Raw genomic sequence first — 26,490 nt, forward strand, 5'->3', positions numbered from 1 at the left:
GAGACATTTGACTAAAGATTCTTCAAGGCAGTGCCCCAGCATGGCCACGGTCTGATGACTGAAGTAAAAAAAAGTAAATGGTAGATATATATCTGTATGTGTGTGTATATATGTACATTTATGTGTGGTGGTGTGTGTATGTGTCTGTATAAGTTCATTAGTGTGTGTGACCAAAGCTCTAACCTCAAACCATTTGACCCTCATTACACTGCCACCACCTTACCTATCTCTCACACCACCCACCTTTTGGTAACTCATGCCTCTTACTACTCCTCGCATCAGCTTTTCCTTTCTTAGCACTCCTTCTTAGGCCACACCTCACTCTTTGTGGCTCCCATTCACCACTTCCTCACCTACTTCCTGTTTGCATTATAAATATATCAGGTATTTACCTGGGTTTTTTATAAACCATTCAAATTACCTAAACCACTAACTTTGTGTGTGTCCATATGTGTATGTCTGTGTTTCTATGTGTGTGTGTGTGTGTGTGTGTGTGTGTGTGTATGTATGTATATATATATATATATATATATTTATACACACACACACACACACACAGAAGTCAGAGAGACAGACACTTGTATAGAATATTTTTTTTATTTATCACCCTCATACTCTCTCATAGTCTGGCTTCGGCTATCTGGGGCGGGGCGAGGAGAGCGGAATATGGGAAGTGAGGTTGAATCTGAGAGAGAGAAAGGAGTGAAAGATAGTGTGAGTGTGTGTGGTTAAAGTGTGAGTAAGGTGGGAAGAAGAGGGTGTGCTTTTGTGTTAGAGAGGGAGAGAGAAGAGGAAGTGTTTAATATTCCTACACATCTTTCTATCCACACATACACACACCCTTCATAAAATTATGGTACTGTCTTGTGTGCCTTGGACATATACTATTAATTCCTTATCTATATATATAGTCGCAGGAGTGGGTGTGTAGTAAGAAGCTTGCTTACCAACCACATGGTTCTGAGTTCAATCCCACTGCGTGGCATCTTCTATTATAGCCTTGGGCTGACCAAAGCATTGTGAGAGAATTTGGTAGACGGAAACTGAAAAAAGCCCATATATATATATATATATATATATATGAAACTGAAAGAAGCCCATATATATATATATATATATATGTGTGTGTATGCATGTATTTGTGTGTCTGTGTTTGTCCCCCTGACATCGCTTGACAACTGATGTTGGTGTGTTTACGTTCCCTGTAACTTGGTTCGGCAAAAGGAGACCTATAGAATAAGTACTAGGCTTACAAAGAATAAATCCTGGGGTTGATTTGCTCCAGCATGGCTGCAGTAAAAGAATAAAAGAATATCCCAGGAGAGAACCACTGTTCTGCTCTGTTGGTGAGGTTTCTCTGAAACGAGTTTAATTGTCTAATATTTTCCTAAATCCATTTCATCGCTACTCTCTCTCCATCAATCAGGCTAATGTTAATATGATTAGTATGGTTACTTTCACCCTTTATCGAAATTGATTTGTACAGTTCACCATCTGACATATTTTATAATTACGTCATTTACGGACTTAATTAGTTATGAGTCTCTTCTTAATTAGTTATTCTTTTCATTTAGCATGTAAATTTCAGCTTAAGCAATTTCGCTGGCTGAATAGCAGCCACCCTCTCTACTATCTCCAATTTCTTAACTGACCATAATCTGTTTTGTCTTTTTTCCCCCCACTTGACTGACCACTGAAAAATATTTATGGAGTTTTGGAAATACTCTCTGGAGGCTTCTGGCCCTGATAAATCTATCGAGCATTTTGGAGAGGATATTTTTTATATGACAATTCGTTTAATCTGATGTAGCCTTGATCCAGTAAATCTACGAACAGAGATATTCAAGCTGTAACAATCCTATCTTTTTTTTTTTTGGTTTTTGTTTTATTTTGCATAATGTATCTAGGATTACATAATTTAATGTGTCTTTGATTATAGTGTGTGATTAAGGGAAATTTATCTATTTTTTTCCAACAGTTCAAGTTTTTTTGCTCTCATGGCTACTCAAATGAGCAGGTGAAATAATGACATAAAAATTTTTTTAATTGTTCTCAGGTGCAGGCATGCTTGCTTCCCAACCTCATGGTTTTCAGTTCAGTCCCACCGCGTATCACCTTGGGGCAAGTGTCTTCTATTATAACCCTGGGTTGACCAATATTTTGTGATTGAATTTTGTAGATGGAAACATTGGTAGCCCATTGTTTGTGTGTGTGTGTTTGTTTGTCACCCTCTCCATTTAACAATGGGTGCTGGTTTGTTTACGCCCCCTGTAACTTAGTGGTTCAGTAAAAGAAAATGATATAATAAATACCAAACTTAAAAAAACAAACCAAAAAAAAATGTGCTGGGATGAGGTGGGGGCAATTTGTTTGACTAAAACCCTTCAAGTCAGTGCCCCAGCATGGCCATAGTTCAGCAATTGAAACAAATGAAAGATAAGATTTAATTATGTATTTCAGAATATTTTTTGCTTTGCTTCCTTATCTATAATTATAATATAATTTAACATTTATACTTAAGGTGTTAAAACTGCCCTTAAACTGTGCCCCCCTTCTCCCCGTTGCTTGTAACTACCCCTAACATGATGGGAATGGGGCTTTATGGGAGTGTTTACCTGTGAAACAGTTGCTACCGAAGAGGTCCTTGCTTAATTATTAATCATCTTGAAATAATTGAAGAAATAGTTGTAGGTGTGGCTGTGTGGTAAGAAGCTTGCTTCTAGACCACATGGTTTTGGGTTCAGTCCCACTGTGTAGCACCTTGGGCAAGTGTCTTCTATTGTAACTTTGGGCCGACCAAAACCCTTGGAGTGGGTTTGGTAGACGGAAACTGAAACAAACCTGTTGTGTATGTGTGTGTGTTGGTGTTCTCCATCACTGCTTGATAACCAGTGTTGGTGTATTTATGTCCCTGTCACTTAGCAGTTTGGCAAAAGAGACTGATAGAACAGTACCAGGCTTTTTTTTACCAAAAAAAAAAAAAAAGTCCTGAGATCCATTCATTTGACTAAAAATTCTTTAAAATGGTTCCCCAGCATGGCCATACTCTAATGACCGAAACAAATGAAAAAATAGAAATAAAAGATAAACTTTTACATTAAAATATTACCTGATCTGCTAATATCTCAAATATTTATGGTTTTAATTTTTTGAAACTTATTTTTAAAATCAGTTTTAAAAGCTGCTTGGAAGTTTTTCCACAGTTTCCAGATGACATTCATCATCATCATCATCGTTTAATGTCTGTTTTCCATGCTGGCATGGGTTTTACGGTTTGACTGGGGTCTGGGAAGCCAGGAGGCTGCACCAGGCTCCAGTCTGATCTGGCAGTGTTTCTACGTTCTGAGTTCAAATTCTGCCGAGGTTGACTTTGCCTTTCATCTTTTTGGGGTCAATAACTTAAGTACCAGTTATGCATTGGGGTCGTCTGTCTGTCCTTGTTTGTCCTCTCTCTGTTTAGCCCCTTGTGGGTAGTAAAGAAATAGGTGTGAAACAATGGAGGAAAGCATGCACACACATGGATCAGTGCTGATGCTAGACACAAAGCCATCATTGACTGCATTCAGAAAAGAGCTACCCCGATTGATTGGCATAATGTCCCTTAGAGACATGCTTCAGCTTCTGTCCCACAGGTATGCTGTCTCCTCTGTATGCCTTTTCTACTGTTACTATAATGGCCCCTGGTCTTCACAGCTGGTTGGGCCTAATGCCACTTTCACTCAGGTGTTCTCAGCCCGTTTACCTCTCTCCTCTTTCCACCACCCTTGTTGTATCTAACCCTCACTCCCCCTGCTGTCTCCCATATTAACCACTACACAGTTCTTCTTTCTCACGACTTTGGTCTTCTGGAACTCTCTTCTCGACCATGTCTTTCTTGTAAGTCCTGACTTGCAAAAGTTTAAGAGAAATTTTAAAGGCATCAGTCTCATGAGTCTTGGAGGACCTGCAAAGGACATGATCATTGCTGCTTCCTCCAGACCTAGCAAGTAGAACTGCATCACATCGTCATCATCATCGTTTAACGTCCGTTTTCCATGCTAGCATGGGTCGGATGGTTTGACTGGGGTCTGGGAAGCCAGGAGGCTGCACCAGGCTTCAGTCTGATCTGGCAGTGTTTCTACAACTGGATGCCCTTCCTAACGCCAACCACTCCGTGAGTGTAGTAGGTGCTTTTACGTGCCACTGGCACAGAGGCCAGACGAGGTTGGCAACGGCCACGATCAGTTGGTGCCTTTTACGTGCCAGGCGAGGCTGGTAACGGCCATGAACGGTTGGTGCTTTTTACGTGTCACCGATCAAAAAAATAAAGAAAAGAAAGAAAGCAAAAAGAAAACCCAGCTTGCCCCACTCCCCGGTCCACAGTTGAGTGGTTAGTTGCACAAAGGACATATTGTGAGAATGTAGAATTCGTACAAATATAGACCAACCTCCTGCTGCTGCATTTGTACAATAGAGTAAGTTGCTTTCATCAATATTTATTCGTAGGATCTGGTATGGATGTATGGGATAACTGATTAATAATGAAATATTAATTTCTCTCTCTTAGTAAGCGTAGAACAATAGTTCTAGCAGGTCAAGCTATGTGGTTGTTGGACATGCTAGAAATAGTTACCAAGTTTCTTTTAAATTGCTGTCTTGAAAAGATACCTAAGCCTACATTGGGCAAGGTGTGGGCCTAGTGGTTAGGGTTTTGCACTCGAAGATAGGGTGGAAGAGTGGCAGAATTGTTGATACATTGGCAAAAATTCTTTATTGTATAGTTTCAGGCTCTCTACATTCTGAGTTCAAATCCTGCCTGCCTGGAGAAGGCAACAAGAAACCACTTCAGTGTTCTTCCTTAGTCTTGTCATGGAAGCTGAAGTTCCAGTAATCTACTTAACAGTTGGCAGGGGAGAGTACTGGCCCTCCCAGATTGTATAGAAAATGTTGGAGAAGGTTCACATGCACAGGACCTGCCCAAGGGCAGACCACCACTAGACTAGACATTGAATAATTAGATACACAATGCTTGAATAAAAAATGGGTTGGTCATGGCTGGACTTCTTTTTATCATAATTTTATCTTTTTATCATTCTGCAAACATACTGTGGTTTCATTTGGAGCTGAACTTGTGAGATTTATTTAAATATCTTACAAATGTATATTTTTCTTGTTGTCAGTGTCATCAGTATTGTCCTTTTTAATAGCACCAGTCCACCTGAGACTACTCTACTAATGTGTTCATCCTCAATTAAAATCTACATTAGAGGACTTGATGAGGATGCTGGGGTTGGAGGAATCGGTGGAACAGCTGGCAAGGGCGACTGGTGTGTGGTGGTATGGGCATGTGTTGAGGAGGGACTAGGAGCATGTTCTGAGGAAGGTGTTAGAGTTTGAGGTAAATGGACCGTGAAAGCGAGGTAGACTGAAGAAAAGGTGGAGGAGGAGATTGGGAGGGTTGGCTTGAGAAGGGATGATGTCCAAAATTGGGCGAGATGGTGTGAGGGTGGTTGCTATGGCATTGAGGTAGATCCAGCCACCCCAGTTAATGGGGACAAAACCCAGATTTAAAACACTGGATGATGATGAATGGATGGTTCTCGATGGCATTCATATGGCCCTTAGGGGTCCATATACGATTTTGCTGTTGGAATTTGCTATAAATTGGTTATACAGGGGGCAGTTGATTAGATCGACCCCAGTATGCTACTGGTACTCAATTTATTGACCCCGAAAGGATGAAAGGCGAAGTTGACCTCGGTGGAATTTGAACTCAGAACGTAGTAGCAGACGAAATACTGCTAAGCATTTCACCCGGCGTGCTAATGATTCTGCCAGCTCGCCGCCTTATTGTTATACGTATCATGAAATACCAGTTTATTAATTTAATACAATATAAAGTTACAGTTATTTGACTAAAAACCTTCCAAAATTTGATTATATTGAAAAACTGATGCAACCTCATAAGCAGTAGTCACAAAAAAGAATAAAAAGGGAGAAATAGTGTGGGTTGTTAGATAGCCCCTAATGCTTTGCTCTTTATGTCTAGTTCATTTTTACTTTTGTTCCCCAAGATTGATAAAATAAGTACCAGATAAAGTATTGTTGTCTGTATAATTCCTTAAAAAACCTTGTAGTGCCCCAGCATGGCTATAGTCTAATGACTTGAAACCAGGAAGAAAATGAAAGAGCACACACACACACACACCACACACACACACGTGCTCAGCACATTTGCTTTTGTTTTGACTTGTTGCATTTGAAGGTGTGGGTGTGTGTGTCCACCCACCAGGACTTTGCCCATCCCAGGTGGATCAAATTAACGACAACTATAGCCTAAATTCACACCTGTAATGCAGCACCTGTGTGTGATGGTGGTGGGAGCAGAGAACTTTATTAATCAGTTGCTTCACACTTATGTACGAAAATTAAATGGCGGTTGATATGTTTCAGAGTTTTAGGTCAAGTGACTATGTAGAGGTTCCCTCATTGGCTTGTATGTTTCATATACACCTGGCTGTTATTTAGCCCTAGGTCAGCTCTCATCCAGCAAACTTTATGATCAAAGTCAAAATGGTGGAGTTGCTTAACCCTTTTGTTACTGTATTTATTTTGAGATGCTCTGTCAGGTTTCTTTCAATTAATTTTCGATCTAACAAAGAATTTAGTAAAATAATTTAGTTATCATTCAGCTAGTGTTAGGAACATAAATTGTGACTAAGGTTTGGTGGAAGATTTTAATTCAAAACTCATGAAAACAAGACAATTGTACTCAGAGCCAGAGCCGGTTTCAGCCAGGTTGGTAATGAAAGGGTTAAGTGTCAGAATGTCTCATGGAATTTCTTCTAAGTCTGTCCTCTAAATTCAAATAACATTGAGACTAAACTTTACCTTTCATCCATTTGAGGTCAGTTAAAAAAAACTAAAAAAATTATACTAATCCAAGACCGTGGATTAACTGAACTATCTGCCCTTGCAAAACGTCTTGAGGCTGTTTGTGTTCTGAGAATTGTATCTGCTATGACTCTGGTACTCGGAAGGAGTGGCCTTTCTCTTGAACCGCATCAGTGGAGAGACTTGCATTCATGGGCAATTGCCAGTCTTCCTCAAAACATCATACCCGCAGCTGTACACACAGAAGCAGCTAAATGGTCAACCCTGATGGACAGAGGCCCAGTTTATCAAAGACTTTGCAGTGGTGAATATCTTGGGTCTAGAATTACATGATCTTTTCTCTTTTAAAAGGTTGTTGGATCTGATTCGATGCTTCTTACAAGTTGTGAAACTGCATAGGAACTTGTTCATTGGCTTATGTGTCTGTTTAATAGTGTATCTTGTTGCTGTTGTTGAGACCCTAACCCCATCCAGTATTTTTTTTTAATTCAGTCATGGTGTATCTAGGACTATGTGATACAATGTATTCTTCCTTTCTCATGATAGTTGGGCGTGACTTGAGAACGGAGTTGAGGAAATTTTTTTTTTACTCTAGGTACAAGGCCTGAAATTTTTGGGGAGGGAACTAGTCAATCAGATCGACCCCAGTATGCAGCTAGTACTTAATTTATCAACCCCTGAAAAGGATGAAAGGCAAAGTTGACCTCAGCGGAATTTGAATTCAGAATGTAAAGACAGATGAAATACCGCTAAGCATTTTGCCCCAGAAATATTACCTTACTTGGGAACAGGTGGAGGTCGGCAACAGGAAGGGCGTCCAGCTGTAGAAAATGTGCTTCAACGAATTTTGTCTGACCTATATAATCAGGGAAAATTCGGTGCTAAAATGATGCTAATGAAACAATAAAGATATAAGAACAGTATGTTCTCTTGCCAGACTGACTGACATGTTAGTAAACAGTTAATGACAGTTTAAAAGATTTGACATTGTAAAGGGCATTGAAGTATGTTTGTGCTGTAAACAGCTCCACACTTCCTTGACAATACTGGAGACATTTGTCAGACTGAATTAGGTTGCCTTTGTTTCTGTTTACAAGTGAACTTCCCACCCCATATCCATATACATTTGTAGCTATCACCTCACCCTACATAAATAACACATGTACATGTACCTATTCAATAAGCTGCTTGCGGTTTGTTAGCAAATTATCAAGCAGTGAGTAATTTAAAAAATGTGTGTATACACACACACACACATACACACTCTCTCTCTTTCTCTCTCTTTCATACACCTCACTCTCACACATGTAGATATGCAGACACACAACCATACATTTTTATGATGCAAACTCACATATTCATAATACATTTATATAAGTCCTCGTCAAAATAATTTGAATATATGTCAGTTTAATGAGAAGAAATTTTGACTGTATACCTCTATATTATCTACGAATGAGTCATGTTTTCTTACTTTCATTTGTTTTGCAACCATAATTAACAGACTAATTATAAAACAACTGACTATACGAAATACATTTTGGGAAGTTCTCAGCCAAAAACTCTGTTCATTGTTCTCGTTTTATCGTTCTTTGAAGCATTTGTTTGAAGAAAAAAAAACAACCACAAACAACACAGAACAAACCTACCTACAACAAAATACCAAAAACAAAATGTTTTGGTATTCACCAGTTTTGTCCCTTAATCCTTTTCATACCATCCTACCTGGGACCACCCTTGGATCTGTGATATAATTATTTCAAAAACCCTACTTAAAAATGGAAATGTTGGTTTATTAAACCCCTCCAGATTTTGATTCTTTTTATAATTACAGAGCAAGCCTTCTTTTATCATACTCTCAATTTTGGTCAACTTGCACCGCAGGGTCTCGGAGGAGATAGTGTTAGTTGAAGGCCACCAAACCTGTCACACATAGACAACTTCAGCTTTATATATAGAGAGATTATTATTAGGGATCACCAGGAGTTAAGAGATCCTCTTTAGTTAACTTTGATCATCATCTGTCTTTCATGGCTTTGGATTACAGAACTTGAACGTCTTCTTGTCCAATATTTTGAATCTGGATTTGTCCCCGTTAACGGGGGTGGCTGGATCTACCTCACTCCTACAGCAACTGCTCTCACACCACCTTGCCTAGTTTTGGGTATCCTCCCTCCTCAAGCTGACCTTCCCAATCTCCTCCTCCATATTATTTTTGGTCGACCTCGCTTTCATAGTTCATTCACTCCAAATTCAAGCACTCTCCTCAGAATATGAACCTCATCCCTCTTCGACAAATGTCCATACCACTGCCTTCCATTTGCCCTTGCCAGCTGTTCCACCAATTCCTCCAACCCAGCATCCTGATCAAGTCCTCAGCCCTCTCATTTGAAAGTGATTTCCCTGCTATTTCTTGCCAGTGGAAACCATTTCATAGAAACTCCCTCTCTCCCTCCCTTTCATAATATTGATGTCATCTTGAACAGGACTTTTTCATTTCCTACATCATAACTAGCTGCTGACAGTTTGTAGCAGTTGCTGTAGTCGTGGTGGTGGTGTTGTGTTACCATGACATTTTAATAGTTTACGAGGGCTTTATTGTAGAGACTCCAGTTTGTCATGTTAATTTGTCTTGCTCAGCTTTGCTTTGTTGTCTGTTATTGTTCTTTAGTATTGACTTACTCTCTTAATCCCCATCACATGTCAGTCTCCATTTAACTGATTTACACAGCAAGAGGATTTCAAATACTACATATCATCATCATCATCATTGTCATCGTCGTCATTTAACGTCTGCTTTCCATGCTGACATGGGTTGGACGGTTTGACTGAGGACTGGCAAGTCAGAAGGCTGCTCTAGGCTCCAATCTGATCTGGCAAAGTTTCTACAGCTGGATGCTCTTCCTAAAGCCACCCACTCTGAGAGTGTAGTGGGTGCTTTTCACGTGCCAGTGGCACGAGGTCCAATCAAGTGGTACTGGCAATGACCATGTTCAAAAGGTGTTTTTCATGTGCCAGTGAGGCGATGATGGCCACGATCCCGCTCAAACAGTGCTTTTTACATGCCACCGGACTGGAAACCAGTCAGTGGCCCTATGTTTGTTACAATCACTTGCTGAAACACACCCAGCATCCTAGGGCAAGTGAAGGATTATAGAATGACTGAAAGCTTGAAAAGGGGAAGTGACAGGGGCAGTCACAAAATATCTTCACGTACTACAACACAGACATTTAAATGGATAGGGTTTTTCTAAGGATTTGGGCAATATATATATATATATATATATATATATATATATATAATAATAATTGAAATATTTAAATGTATATCTATTCCATAATTTACATCTTTTGTGTGAAATCTACTTCTATTTGTCTATTTTCAATTTTTGAAGAGAAAATAATATTATTAATAATTGGTTTTTAAGAATCTGTTGGCCACTTAAATCTTTTCCCTGTCTACTACAATATTCTCATGCTCTGTTTCATTGACAATGACAGCACCACATTATCATGGGAGATTTATATTTTTGTTGTTCACCTCAGGGTAGGCTTAAGATAAGATTTTTAATGCTGCAATGATTCATAATGTGTAACTTTCTCCATGTCTCCTATCATTTCATCAAAAATATTAACGTGTGTAGGGAGTGCTGCTACTACTAACATTCATGCATGTGGTTGATGCCACACATCTTCTGGACATTACAACACATCTTTGTTAGCTTTGTAAGTTTTCCCTTTTTTTCCCTTCATTTTTCAGAAAGCTGTTGTTACATTATGATAATTAGATGTCGTTGTTTAAATTTAAAAGTTGTCTGTGTTACATGTGTAACAGTTTTCTCTCTTGTTATAGACAGGCCTGATAAATTATTTCTTCAGAGTTACATTTCTGATATGTTAGTTTTTATTATTATTATTATTATATATATATATATATATATATCACCGTGACCGACCAAAGTATCAGATGTTGCTACACATCGCTGGTCACAATGCGCTTCGCATTGTTTTAGCCTTCAAATGACGTCACCCTGCTGGCTAAGCGAGCAGGCCAATATGTATATATAGGCGCAGGCATGGCTGTGTGGTAAGAAGCTTGCTTCCCAGCCATGTGGTGCTGTGTTCCAGGGCTCTCGAGTCGGAGTCTGAAACAATTAAGGGGTAGCTGGAGTTGGAGTCAGTATAGTTTTACCGACTCTGACTCCCAATATATTTATTCTTTGATATAAACCAGTTATAACATATAGGCCTACTCAAAGTACAAGCATATGCATATGCTTTATGGGATATGCAGACCACAATCAATTACATAAAAAGGAGTACAGGAGTCAGTCAGAATCGAAGTTTTCTGTTTCGACTCAACAGCCCTCCTGGGTTCATTCACACTGTGTGCCACCTTGGGCTTGTGTCTTCTAAAATAACCTCGGACTGACCAAAGCCTTGTGAGTGGATTTGGTATACGGAAACTGAAAGAAGCCCGTCGTATATATGTATATGTTTGTGTGTGTGTGTTTGTTCCCCCCAGCATTGCTTGACAACCAATGTTGGTGTGTTTACGTCCCCATAACTTAGTTGTTTGGCAAAAAGTGATGACAGAATAAGTATTAGACTTACAAAGAATAAGTCCTGGGGTTGATTTCTTCAATTAAAGGTGGTGTTCCATATTACTATTATTATTTCTCATACACTCTCTGATCGGAATGTTGTACTATACCTACTAATAACTGATTCTTTTGTATGTGTGTGTATATATATATATATATATATATATATATATATATATATGAGTGTGTATATGTATATTCATATCTACATAAATTAGCCCTCTGAACTTTTTAGACCCTCTTCTGAACTCTGATGAAGCCTAGAGGCACACCCAAGTTCCCTAATTTTATATACCAATCACTACAGTACACTGAAAAGATGGAAATAACATGTGAAGTACCGTGACCTCTTGGCAGAAACAGCTGTACAAAACTGTTCTTTTTTTTCTAGTATAGAAATTACTGGTATATATGTATGTAAATACCACAATCTTTACATATGTATATATATATTCTCATAATTGTTTTAAATGAATAAATAGATAGACATAATATAATGTCTAACAGTTGATGCATACTACCACTGGATACCATCCATCTTCTTGCTGTATAAATTAAGGGTAAAAAAACTTTTTACCCTCACCCATTTATTACACTCGGTAATGTAATTGCAATGCAATGAAAAGAACACTTGTATATTAATAATTGGGTATTCTACCACCAGTATATTGGATAGATACTATCCCTTAGTTGCCACATAAAAGCACCCAGCACACTCTGCAAAGTGGTTGGTATTAGGAAGGGCATCCAGTCGTAGAAACCATGCCAAATCAGACTGGAGTCTGGTGCAGCTCCTCAGTTGGCCAGCTCCTCAAACTGTCCAACCCATGCCAGCATGGACAACGGACATTAAATGATGATGATGATTACTTGGGTCAAGAGAACACACAAACTCTTTTGAGAGCAGGTATCAGGCATAGCTTTTGTGGTAAAAAGTTTACTTCCTGATCACACAGTTTTGGGGGTCCAGTCCCATTTTGTGCACCTTAGGCATGTGTCTTCTACAAAAGCCCCATGTGATAGATGTGTCAATGTCATGCAAGCAGTGTCCTTTCTTTCCAGTCTTCAATAAAAAAAAAAACATGTCTTGGGGAGATGTTACCTTACTTGGAAATGGATGAGGGTTGGTGACAGGAAAGGCATCCGGTTGTAGAAAATGTGGTTCAACAAATCCTGTCCAACCCATGAAAGCATGAAAAAGCGGATGATGTTGTTGACCGAGAGGGTTAACAAAGCTACCAAGGGCTAATTGTTGCTGTGCACTTTGAAAGGATTAAGGGCAGTGACAGTATTTATAATGAGAAAAGATGAATTGTTTTTGTTACTATAACTTCAGGTTAGTATTGATTTAGCAAACATGATTGAAAGCATTCCAGCCATGACCACCCCATCTGTGCATCTTAGATGACATTATCCATTGTGTTTGTTCTGTTTTTTTTTTTTAAAGACAAAGGGTGTGATTTGAGGGATATTTGGTTGCTATTTCTAGCAGGCCACACAGATGTTTTCTTTGTTTAGTTACGAGGTACGGTATTGACTGCTGAAGGTTTTCTGATATTCACCTGAAAACCTGAGATGAACTTGCAGCAGCTTGCAAATTGGCAGCAACCCATCTCAATTGGTGCTGAACAACTATTTGCACAAGAATGTAGCAGAAATGAAGAGGACAAATAAATAATACAAAAAAAGCATACACACACACAAAAAAAAAAAGAAACATTACCATTTCCAACTACATACAATTCTTGTCTGTCAAATGGATGGTCATGTGAAGAGAGGTCTGCTTATTCATCAGAAATATCAGTGCAATGAATAAAAGAAAAGAGGAACTAAAAGACTTGAAAATAAGGAATAGCCAACATGTGTTGTGTGTGTGTATGTATGGGGGGGATGGTTGTGTGGTAACAAGCTTGCTTTCCAACCAAATGGTTTTGGGTTCAATCCCACTGTAACATCTTGGGCAAGTGTTTTCTACTGTAGGTCTGAACCAACCAAAGCTTTGGGAATGGATTTGGGAAATGGAAACTGAAAGAAGCCTGTTCTCTGTGTGTGTGTGTGTGTGTGCATGTCCTTGTTTTGACATCACATGGTTGTTGTAAATGAATGTTATTCATTTCCAATATCTTGTGAAAGTGTGCCTGGCCTTGCTTGGAAAGTGGTGTTGGCCACTGGAAAATGGAAAAGTGGACACTAAAATGATGCATGTGCACACACACACACACATAGAGGCTTGTGTGCCGTATGGGTCGGATAGGACTTTGGAGGCAGTGATTTATGATCGTTCCGAAATTTGTCCGACCCTTTTAATCACTTTTGATTGATATGGTGAAGGAATTCTAAAAACCACCACCACACACACACACTTATTACTGCCACATACTGGTTGGTGTAGATAAGACTGTTGACAAATTCTGTTTGTTGGTGAATTCGTTTCTCTGTCAATATTACTTCCAATGAATTCTCTATATCCTTGTAGTTGCATTGCAATATAAACATGTTTCCAATCTTCTCCAATTCTGTTCAATGTATATATATATATATATATATATATATAGGTTAGATAGGATAGCTAGAATTTAATCAATAGAATATTTAGCGAATCCAATTTCTGTTTAATTTCTATTAGCCATCCCTTTGTCCATGTTCACAATCAATAATAACTATAAGCTTTCTTGTTCCAAATTGTTGTCAAGGGACCTATTTAGATTTGATGTTTCCTTAGTATTGATACACACACATATAAAATCAAAAATCAATGGAAATTGTAGTTGTGATACTAGTGGCACGTAAAAGAACCATCCGAATGTCGCCGTTGCCAGCCCCGTCTCGACTGGCCTCCGTGCCAGTGGCACATAAAAAGCACCAACCGATTGTGGCTGTTTCCAGCCTCGCCTGGCACCTGTGTTGATGGCACGTGAAAAGCACCCACTACACTCACGGAGTGGTTGGCGTTAGGAAGGGCATCCAGCTGTACGGAGTGGTTGGCGTTAGGAAGGGCATCCAGCTGTAGAAACACTGCCAGATCAGACTGGGCCTGGTGCAGCCTCCTGGCATCCCAGACCCTGGTCGAACCGTCTAACCCATGCTAGCATGGAAAACGGACGTTAAACGATGATGATATAGATTTTTATATATATGTATACATATATATACATATGTATGTATTGAACACTAGAAAAAGGCTTATAGCAATTTGTGTCAGGGGGATCTGTAAAATTTAGTGTAGTGTTGTATTGATGTGTATCTTTTGTCTTTTACTCGTTCAAGTCATGAGATTGCGGCCATGCTGGAGTACCACTCTTTTTTTCTTTTTCCAAGCCTTTTACTTATTCTATCAGTCTCTTTTGTCAAACCGCTTAGTTACAGGGATGTAAACCCACCAACACCAGTTGTCAAGAATGATCACGCATGCACACATACGCATGCAGGTTTTCTTTCAGTTTCCATCTACCAAATCCATTGACAAGGCTTTGGTTGGCCCAAGGTTATTTTAGAAGACACTTGCCCAAGGTGCCACACAGTGGGACCGAACCCGGAACCGTGTGGTTGGGAAACAAACTTCTTACAAAACAGCCATGTATGTTTATATTAAACACCAAGTCATTATATGCATCCTCATTCATATACATCATTCAACAGCCATTTCTTTCCATTCAGTTCTTTATGGAATATATGAATTTTTAAAAAAAATTCATTTTTGGTGCCTTTTCTCTTTTTTTTTCTCTTTTCTTCCTTCCTTTCTCGCTTTGTCTAATAGAGATAATGGTTTCTCAACCAGACAGCAGCAGTTAAGTGCCTTGCTGATACAATGCCATGTCTACACCAGGATACTTGTTGGTACTAATACTACTGCTATCATTATCATCATCATTGTTACTACCACCTGGTTGTAATAGTAGTTGTGAATTTAATAATAATAATAATAATAATAAAACAAACCATAAACACAGCAGTAAATATTTCTGGGGTGGGATGTTTTATAGTAGATGCTTGTCAGAGGATGTGGAGGAGGTAGATACCAGCTGTTGATGAAAGGTAATAAAAAAAGGAAAAAAAAACAAGTCAGTCAAAATAGAATTATTATTCCGAACACTCTGTTACTGAAATAGTAGTAAATATTACTGCAAAGGAAACACCTAGAATGTTCCATCATTTTCTGATCTGCTCTTGGAGAAGAATACAGTCAGTTTTGATATAATGCTGGACAAAATCTTTTATTTTTTACTCGTTTCGGTCTTTAGACTGTGGCCATGCTGGGGCACCGCTTTGAAGAAATTTCCGTTGAATGAATCGATCCTAGTACCTAATTTTAAAAAAAATTCAATCTGCTGCTTATTCTATCAGTCTCTTTTGCTGAACTGCTAAGTTATGGGGATGTAAACACACCAACACTGGTTGTCAAGTGGTGGTGGGAGGACAGACACAAAGACACACGCATGTGCGACGGGGTTTCTTTCAGTTGTTTTCGTGTCTACCAAACCCACTGACAAGGGTTTGGTCGGCCCAAGGCTGTAGCAGAAAACACATGCTCAAAGTTCCATACGGTGGGACTGAACTATGAACCATGTAGTTACGAAGCAAGCTTCTTACCACACAGCCAAACCTGTGGCTTGTATTATTTATTCTAGCTGTTTGCTTTCTGGGTTCAAGTCTCATGAAGGTCAACTTTACTTCAAATTTTTTTGAGGTGGGGTGTTGATAAAGTACGGTTCAAGCATAGTTGTCTAATCCCTGCCCCCAACATTTTAGGCCTTGTGCCTCCATTAGAAAATTTTTTTTTTTTTTATTATTATTGAAGCATCATAATATTACATCAGATAAAATATCTTGTATTTAGTTAAGTTTATCTTACACTTGTTTCAGTCATTGACTGGGGCCATGCTGGAGCACTGCCTTGATGGGGTTTTTTAGTCAAATAAATTGGTCTCAATATTTAATTAAGTCTGGTATTTATTCTGTGGGTCTCTTTTGTGGAATCACTAAGTAACGGGATGTAAACAAACACCAGTTGTCAAGCAGTGGTGGAGGGGTGAACATGCACACTCACAGCAGGCTTCCTCACAGTTACCCTTTACTAAATCTACTCATAAGGCATTGGTTGACCTGAAGCTTTACTTAAAGACACCTTAGGTACTGCACAGTGGGACTGGATCTGAAACCATGAGCTTGCAAAGTGAGCTTCTTAACCACATTGACTATATATATATATCATCATCATTTAATGTCCATTGTCCATTCTGACATGGGTCGGACAGTTTGACCAGGACTGGTAAGCTGGAAGGCTGCACTAGACTCCAGTTCGATTTGGAATGGTCTTCTATGGCTGGATGCCCTTTCTACCGCCAACCACTCTGACAGTGTAATGGGTGCTTTTGCATGCCACCAGCACAGGTACCATTTGTGTGACACCAGTATCTGCCACGACTGTGGTTTTGCTCAGCTTGATGGGTCTTCTTCTCAAGCATGACCTAATGCCAAAGGTCTTGGTCATCGCCTGTGTGAGGTCCAATGCTCAAAAGGAACTCAGCCACTTTACTTCTGTGGGGTAAAACAGCTGCTATGACTTTTTCCAGGCCCTTTAAGACAGATAGGACAAACAGAAGATGCTATCCTCCTGCAGAAGACCTGGTATGAATGTTTAATATGGGGTGGGCTCTGTAAAGTCACCCAAGGATCAGCTAGTTGAATGCAATATATTGTTTACCCAGATATTTATTGTTTGTGAGCTTTCTTCTTAATTTATTACTTGCACTCTTATCCTACTGTCTTAATAAAGGAAGTATGCATATGATTTGAAGGAGATTTGGCTGCTATTTCTAGCCGGTCAAGGAACCATGTAACCTGGCCATCCGCAATAAACCATGTAAATGCTGATATTGAAAAGATGCAGAGTTTTATTTGGTTTCTGTATTTTGTTTGTAAGATTCTTGATGTGAACTTATGTGGTTGAAATAGATTTTGTTGTATCTCAGCAGGGTCATTATGCCAATAATAAACCCACACACTGGTTCTGTTTCACTTCTTTTAATATTAATCAATTTAAGGCATCGAGGTGGAAGAATCATTATCACATCGAGCAAAATGCTTAGTGGCATTTTGTCTGTTTTTATATTCTGAGTTCAAATTCCGTGAAGGTCGGCTTTGCCTTTTGTCCTTCCTGGGTCAATAAAATGAGTACCAGTTTAACCATGGGGTTAATGCTTATCCCTCCTCCCTGGTGACAAAATTTGAAATCAATGTTATTAATCAATTTATTATTTAACCAGTTATCTAATTGATTGTTTGAATAATTATTTGGTTGACCACACAATCTGCTCACTTTGTCAAAGTCCTTTTGTTGCCATTTTTGACCTTATCAGTGACATACCCTCTCTACTCCAGCTCTGTTTTAGATCTGTCTCTCTCTCCTCATAGCAACAGAAAAACTTTGACAATCCTAGCTAACTAAATTGACTCACTGAATTATTCAATTGATGAGCTAAGTGTTTCATTGATTAATCAATAACTAATAAAGATAATTAAGGAAGTGAAATGGAACCAATGTAAGTATTTACTAATGGCATAATGATCCCACCAAGATACAAAGTTATAATACTTCATGCAATTTCCATTGTTAGAGACTGACCATACATGGTTAAAATAAAATGATGATATAAAGTTAAATAGATTGTTGTATTGTTAAGACAGTAATGTTAAACAGATTCCCCCCTTACTTTCATCTATTGTATCTCTTCTGAAGTTGTATCCTCATTATAATTGTATGCCAGCTTCATCTTTTAATGCCTGATATTCTTTTAACTTCATAACATACATTATCAATATGAAGAAAAAATTATTGGCCAAAAATCTAAAAAGCAGGAGTGAAAAATGTTGCAACAGGTGCCAAATATTATAGTTGTTTCTATGCAGTAATGGTGATGAAACAGAAAGAGAAACCTTTGAGCTGGTCAAAGCTTTCAGCCTTTTATCCTCCCACGATTGCAAAATATTTGAAGCATCAAGAATTATTAAGAACAGACAGTATTGGGTTAGATTGTGGAGTGTTTCTGATTAGGGGCCTTCTGTATTTTTTCAAACCACTCACTTCTACTCACCCCCATACCTTGTGGAAGCACCTGGACACCTTATCACTTCTTTGCCACTCCTACTGAGTGCTTTCACCTTCGCTTCTAAATGTGAGTAACCAAGTAGCGCCTCTGCAACAACAACCTGCTGCCTTCCACTCATACTTTAACCCTCATCTCTCTCTATATAAACGGCAGTTTGTCTGTCTGCGTGTCTGTGTGTCTGTTAGGTTGTACCCTCACCCTGACCACGGCTTTCAACCGATTCTGATGAAACTTGACACACACATAGCCCAATGCCATAATTCAAAACTAACGCAGCGAAAATTTTGAAAAGTTCCTCCAGTTCTGAAAAAATCGATAAATTCGAAATGGGGTCGAGAATCAGAAACACAAACCACAGACTGTCTCGACATTTTTAACTCTCAAAAAAAAATTTACCATAATTTCCCCCCCATTTTTTTGCTATTTTTTGGCTATAACTCTCTAAAAATGCTTTATAGTTATTTCCCTTACAAACCCGAGCAACGCCGGGCGATACTGCTAGTCTCTTAATAAACTCCTCCACCTCACTTTGGGTGTGTGTCTTGCAAGCTGCATGGCAACCTCACTGTTGCAGGTGACATGAAAAAAAAAGCTACCTGTACATTCTGTAAAATGGTTGATGTTACAAAGGGCATCCAGCTGCAGAAATCATGCTGAAGCAGGAACTAGTGCACAATGCAATCATTTGATGGATCAGAATCGGTCAGACCGGTCTCCCTATGCCAGCATGGAACATGGATATTAAATGACAGTAATGATTTCATAATCAATCAACACAAATACCTTTTCATTGAATTCTGATGTAAGTGGTCGCGTATTCCAATTATATTCATAACCTTAATATAATCTTCACATTGAATTTGTATGGCACTGTGCAAGACAAGGTAACCCTTTGAATTTCTGTAAAACAGTCCAATTACTATACAGTTTCTGTTGATTAAGGAAGGTGACGCTTGCCCGAAATATTGTGTAGTAAGATTGAACCAGGAAGCTAGTAGTTGCAAAGTGACTTAAGCATATTGCTTGGATGCCTCTCCTAATTGAGTTAATTCATGTTAGGTTCCATGCCATGTGACACACAGTCACCAGTTCTCTTCACTTCACTTCTCTTTCTCCACTTGTCTTTATTGCAGTAATTGATATTATTAATCTCTACTTGACTGACCTCTTTTACTCAAGCACCTCTGCCCCACCTCATCCTCTGCCCCAACACATTTCAGATTATGATCTGCACACTCTTCTTCCTTGATGAAAGATTGTAAAACAGGTATAAATGTATGTGTGTGTGTGCACCTGCCTTCCCACTTATGTTAGCTAATGTGCTTTTCTGTGATATAACCCAACACTTCACATTTCTCTTCAGTCACATCCTTTGTTCCCTGGAATCTTCCAGGATCTGATTCTTCCTTCTAGATCGGCGGTTCTCCACCAGGGTCCACATGGCCCTTGTGACTATAAATTGTTTATATTCTACAGCACAGAAAATATTTTAATTTTTTTAATACAATTTATACAAGTTGACCCTTATACTTAGGCGCAGGAGTGGCTGTGTGGTAAGTAGCTTGTTTACCAACCACACGGTTCCGGGTTCAGTCCCATTGCATGGCACCTCGGGCAAGTGTCTTCTACTATAGCCTCGGGCCGACCAAAGCCTTGTGAGTGGATTTGGTAGACGGAAACTGAAAGAAGCTCGTCGTATGTATATGTATATATATATATATATATATATATATACGTGTGTGTGTTTGTCCCCTAGAATTGCTTGACAACTGATGCTGGTGTGTTCATGTCCCCGTTACTTAGCGGTTTGGCAAAAGAGACGGATAGAATAAGTACTGGGCTTACAAAAGAATAAGTCCAGGGGTCGAGTTGCTCGATTAAAGGCGGTGCTCCAGCATGGCCGCAGTCCTATGACTGAAACAAGTAAAAGAGTAAAAGAGAAAAAGAGTAATTCCAAATAATGTTACCGTCGGATTATTTAAAAATATACTGTTGGATTTTTTAAAAATATACATCAAAAAGCTGTGGAGGTCCTCTTGAGTAAAATAAGAACAAGAGGAGTCCATGGGCAAAAAATGGTTGAGAACCTTTGCTCTAATTATTCTTTGCTACAAATATTTGTTGTTGACTCAGCTACGTCTTAACTCATTTCTTCTCAACAAACTAGTACCCTTTATCAGTTTTAGCTCAAGAGCTGTGGCCATGTTGGGGCACTGCTGTTAAAAGAATTGCAACTTTAAAAAAAACTCAGTGGCTGTGTGGTAAGAAGCTTGTTTCCCAAACACACAATTCCGGGTTCAGTCCCACTGCTTGGTACCTTGGGCAAGTGTCTTCTATTCTAGCCTCAGGCTGACCAAAGCCTTGTGAGTGGATTTGGTACATGGAAACTGAAAGAAGCCTGTCGTGTGTGTATATATATATATATATATATATATATACACACACACACACACACCACACACACACACACACACACACACACACACATACATACACATATGTATGTATTGTGTGTCTGAGTTTGTCCACCCACCATTGTTTGACAACCAATGTTGGTGTGTTTACATCTCCGTAACTTAGCAGTTCAGCAAAAGAGTCCGAAAGAATAAGTCCTGGGGTCGATTTGTTGTTCAATTAAAGGCGGTGCTCCAGCATAGCCACAGTCAAATGACTGAAATAAGAGTGAAAGAGTAGTATTTTTTTTTTGTTTTTGTCACTTGAACGATTGTATGCAGTGAGAAAAACTGTGAAGCAATGGTATAAAAGTACTCAATTGTATAGATAATTGCTATGCTAATTTATGCGAGATAAACGTGGATTATGTAGCTGAGCCACGGTGTTGATTGGCCTGTTGTTAGGCTGTAACATACGTCTGTTGATTGACAACAAAAGGACACACTCATTTAATTAAATCATTGTTGTAAATTTCCTTCCCTTTTGTATTTATGTTAATCTAAATAAGCAGATTACGTATTCAAATTTTTAAATAATTAAAAATCAATAGAGATGAAATATTTTCTTTTTAATTTTAATTGTTTTGGTCATTAGAGTTTTTTTTTTTTTTTAAGTTGAAGCAGTTGACCCTTGCACTTAATTTTCAAGTCTGGTATTTATTTGATCAATCTCTTTTGCTGTGTCCCCTATGTTACAGGGGATGTAAACGAACCAATACTCTTTGTCAAGCAGTGGTAGGGGACAAACACAAACACACATCACAGGCTTCAACACAGTTTCTGTTTATCAAATTCATTCCCAAAGCATTGGTAGAAGACATTTGCCCAAGGTGCAGTGTAACGGGACCAAAACCAAAAGCATGGTTAACAGTAAATTAGTTTAAATTAGTTCTCCTTAACTCTTTTAAATACTGTGGCTGATACCAGTACCACCTGACTGACACCCGTGCCTGTGGCTCATAAAAAGCATCATTTGAGTGTGGCCAGTGCTGGTGGCACATAAAGCACCATTCCAGCATGGTTGATGCCAGTTCCACCTGGCTGGCTCCTGTGCAGGTGGCACATAAAAAGCACAGCGGTTCCCAAACTTTTCTAGGCTGCTGACCCCTTAACACCCAGGCCACATTCCTAGCACTCCCACCCCAACAAACCATCACAAACACAGACCTCTTTCTGAAACAAATTCAAAGCAACTGTATTTCACAAATAAAACTTAACCTAACGAACCCATTATTTTGTTGTTTTTACATGAATCGTTACCCCATTGTTGCCCCACTTTTTACAAGAATCGCTACCCCATTATTGCACCACTTTTTACATGAATCGCTACCCCATTATAGCCCCACTTTTTACAAGAATCGCTATCCCATTATTGCCCCACTTTTTACATGAATCGCTACCCCATTATGTCCCCACTTTTTACGTGAATTGCTACCTCATTATGGCCCCATTTTTTACATGAATCGCTACCTCATTATGGCCCCACTGCCCACTTTGGGAACTATCTTTTTTTGTTCTACAAAAATTTTTGAGTTCTAATGGTGTGAACACCGAATGAAATCACAGGACCAGTCACCTCAGTACCATCATTGCTCCCCATGAAAATGTTTGGATTCAGTTGTTGTTATCCTGGTATAACAATAACTTCCTGGGATTCATCATTGTCTGAATCCAAATTGAGGTATCATCATCATTTAATGTTCCTTTTTCTATGCTGTTTTGGCATAGTTTCCATAGCTGGATGCCTTTCCTAATGCCAACCACTTCACAAAGTGTTACTGGGTGCATTTTCTCGGTTGGTTTTGTGGTGTGTTCATTGTGAGGTCACCAAGTACTTGCAAGACAAGCCACCTCAACATATTGAGATGGGAAGGATATGAAAGTATAATAGCGGGATAGGAGCAAGTGTCTTGTTGAAGAGGGGGAATACATGACTTACCCATCTGGAAAAAGAGAGAGAGAGAGAGATGTAAGGTCAAGGGTACAAGGTGAATATGAGAGAAAGATATAGGGCAGGAATAGGAAAGATGGGTGGGTGGGTAAGTGCACTAAATGTGGAGTGTGACAGATGAGTAGAGACTGGGTGGGTGGTCGAGTTGGGTGCAGTGAATATCAGTTTTGAGGAGGCCAAGTGAAGGGGAAATACTGAATGGGTGAGGGAGAGGAGGTGATAAGGGACCGAGTATGTGGGGTTCTGAATAGTAAGATCATTTGGTGGTTGTAATTCTATGTTCTGCCCTAGTGTTAAAACAATACCCACACTTCCAAAAACTGAATATTGGTGCTGCTTAGGAAGGCTTCTCTCAAAGTTATACTCATGTTATTAAAAAAAAAATTTTTTTCTTCTTTTGAAAAAGAGAACAGGTGATTTAGTTGCACAAAAGTAGTTTAGAAACTATTATGTGTGGGTGTTTTTACAGCTGGCTGGCTTTCTTCATGATTGCTTTGGGAGTGACATGTTTTTGTTTCCTTTTCTTTTTCAACTCAGTATTTTAAGTACTTGCAGATTGAATTGCTTTTTTTTTTTTAAGAATAGCAGTCATTACTTTTACTTATTTATATTTCTTTCTTTTTTTGTCTGGTAAATTAGGTTGAATTAGGTTGTGAAGTTTTCTACACCATAAATCTTGTGTTCGGCAATAAAACCTGTCCTTTTCAAGTTTGTTGTTATGCTTGTCTGCTTTTTTCCCTTCTTGATATTTTCTTGTCTTTGTATCAGTTAGATAGTTCTGCAAATTTTCACATTTGCAAATTAATTTATTTGCATTTCTCTTGGCATTTAACTGCAAAGTGTGTGTGCATGCGTGTTGTTGTATGTGTGGCAAGGAGAGTGGTTTTGAATTTGTTACCTGTAGTAAACTGAGTAGTTTTGAGGTGGTTACCTGCGACAGGTAGTGGTTCATAACATGGTCAAGTCACCTGTGTCATTGGTGGCAATTAGTTGAAGGGACATGTCATCTGTAGCAAGGTTAGGTCAGCTGTGTCACAAAGGTAAACGGATTAGTTATAAGGTTGGGTCATTTATGTTCCTTTGTCCAGTCCTAGGAATATATGTATGCAATAATAATTTCTTTCATAGGTACAAAGCCAGGAGTTAGATTCAGAACAGTCGGTTATATTGGCCCTCCCCTCAATAATTGATCTCACTGGCATTTGAACTTGGAACATAGCTCAGGTGAGGTGAGATGTGCCATTGCAGCACATTGCTGCATTCATCATTTCTCAGTGTATTCCTGGATCTTCCCAGGTGATCCATTGAGCAGAGTCCTAGTCAGTTCTCATTTCCATAAGATACCTCCTCATCCTCTCTGATTATGTAGAACATGGTTGACCAACACAAGCTGTCAACCAAGCCAGATCCTCTGTGGAGAGAACAAGCATGTGCGATGGGTCTGTTTCAGTTTCTGTCTATCAAATCCACTCATCTAAACTTTGAGGATGTCATAAATAAACTCTTATTCTTTTTACCCAACTTGCATATGTTTTATTGGCAGGTGCTTTAATACTTTCTGGTTTTGTCAGTTTTTACCCTTTTCAATGGGTTTGTTGGGCTTTTATTAACATTTATTGGGAATAAGAGAGAGAGAGAGAGAGATGACTAAGTGAAATGGATGCTAGGAAATGGTAAATGAATCCTGAGATGAATTTATCTGAATAAGACGTGTTTCGAAACATTTTACAATATTCAAAATATCTGCCAAAAATCTCTTGAAACATTCCAGTGAATCAAAATAGGTTATGTTTTCGTAATTTAGAATCTTAAAACAGCAAAACATATTTTGGAATTCTTAAATTTTAGAATAATATTGTTTTTAAAAAAAACAACATATTTTGTAATGTATCATTACCATCTTCATCACCATGTCTATTTTTTCAGTTTTGTATGGGTAGGATGGATGGTCTCTCGTAAACTAGCAATTAGCTCTCATTTTAATCAGACTTACCCTCTCTATCCACATAAATACCACAGTGTAGTTATACCCATGCAACCTCCCCCCAGTCTTTCACAGCTTCCATGCAGTAAATTCTATTCATAAAGGTATTGGTCAACTGAAGGCTTTGATAGAAAATGCTCACGTTGCAGTGCAGTGGCATTGAACTGGTATCCATGTAGTGTCTTGAAGCCTGCATTCACTTATGTACTTTATGTTGCTCAATGAATTTAAAGCATCATGACTGTGCATGGCTTAGTGGTTTGAGTATTGGACCCCTGATTGTAAGATTATGGTTTCGATTTCTTGACTGAGCAATTCATTGTGTCTTTGAGCAAAACACTTCATTTAAACCACTATGGCCATTTTGGTGGGTCTTTTATTGAGGAATTGTGGGTTTTGAATCAGTGTCTTGCAGGAAATCTACAACAGCACAACAAATGTTTTAAGGCCATTTCCTTGCCTAAGTAGGGGCTAATCTTGCAGGCTCCTTTTTAAAGGTGTTTTCAGGTAGGCTTTAGAGAAAAAAACTGATTTTTTTCATTTTCTCGTATAATAAAAATAAACGCTAGTGGTTTATCAATAACTTCCATTACATTTTTAAATAATTAACTGATTAATGTTTATCGAAGTTAACTTTTTGGTTAATGGATTAACGGTTAACAAAGTTAGCTTTTTGATCAATGGTGCCCACTTTTGGTTGTACCTGTTCTAAAACCAGAATACATACATTTTAAAAGGTAACACATGGGAAGCTGAAAGATGCCACAAAATCTGAAGACTTTGAGGATTCAGACCAAAAAATACTCAAAAAGAACCGTGTGTGAGGTGGGGTGTAAGGTTTTGTCTGTTGAATGTTACAGGAATTACTTGAAAAGATTGCATTACAAGTTGAAATTAGATACAAGGTGTGTGTGTGTGTTTCTTGATTGCATGTTTGTGTGTTTGTGCTGGGTGAAAGTGTTGGCAGTAGGTTCTTGTAGTAGTCACAAAGAAATGTAGGACATTTAAGAATATTGTGGGACATCTGAGATGATGCATGATTGAGTTTCAGAGTTTCATAGAAAGTTTGTGTTTGTTGGTGAGATGTGCACTGTATGCATACACACACATGCCCACCCACCTGCGCTTCTTGTCTACCATGCAATGATGCTGTGAGCTTAATAAACTATAACCTAGACAAACAATATTCTCTTAGCATAAAGTCACTCAATCTCAAATTCCTGCAATAACATTGGAAAATAAAAAATTGAATTTGACTTGGTGCTGTTTTAGAGATAAAAAAAACTCTTTACATAACTGGAGGGTTTCACCCATCAGCTGCCAATTGTTTATCCTCATCATTTCAACACTTTACGACAAGATCACTACTTCTGACAGTGTTAAACAACATTAATATAGTTTAGAATTGTTTGGGAATATATAAACACATTTGTATCTGGTGGGGTGGGGGGTCATCATCTTTTGATGTCCACTTTCCTCATTGGCATGGATTAGACCGCTTGATGGACTCTGGTGA

At 38.7% G+C, this 26,490-nt stretch overlaps 1 protein-coding gene across 11 annotated transcripts in view; it reads left to right on the plus strand.

The window, feature by feature from the left end:
• The window catches only part of LOC115211107 (calmodulin-regulated spectrin-associated protein 2), a 179,297-nt gene that overhangs the window by 59,409 nt on the left and 93,398 nt on the right, over positions 1-26,490 (plus strand). The gene's annotated exons all lie outside the window — the stretch shown is intronic.

The sequence above is a fragment of the Octopus sinensis genome, linkage group LG4, assembly GCF_006345805.1.
Source record: "Octopus sinensis linkage group LG4, ASM634580v1, whole genome shotgun sequence".
Taxonomy (NCBI): domain Eukaryota; kingdom Metazoa; phylum Mollusca; class Cephalopoda; order Octopoda; family Octopodidae; genus Octopus; species Octopus sinensis.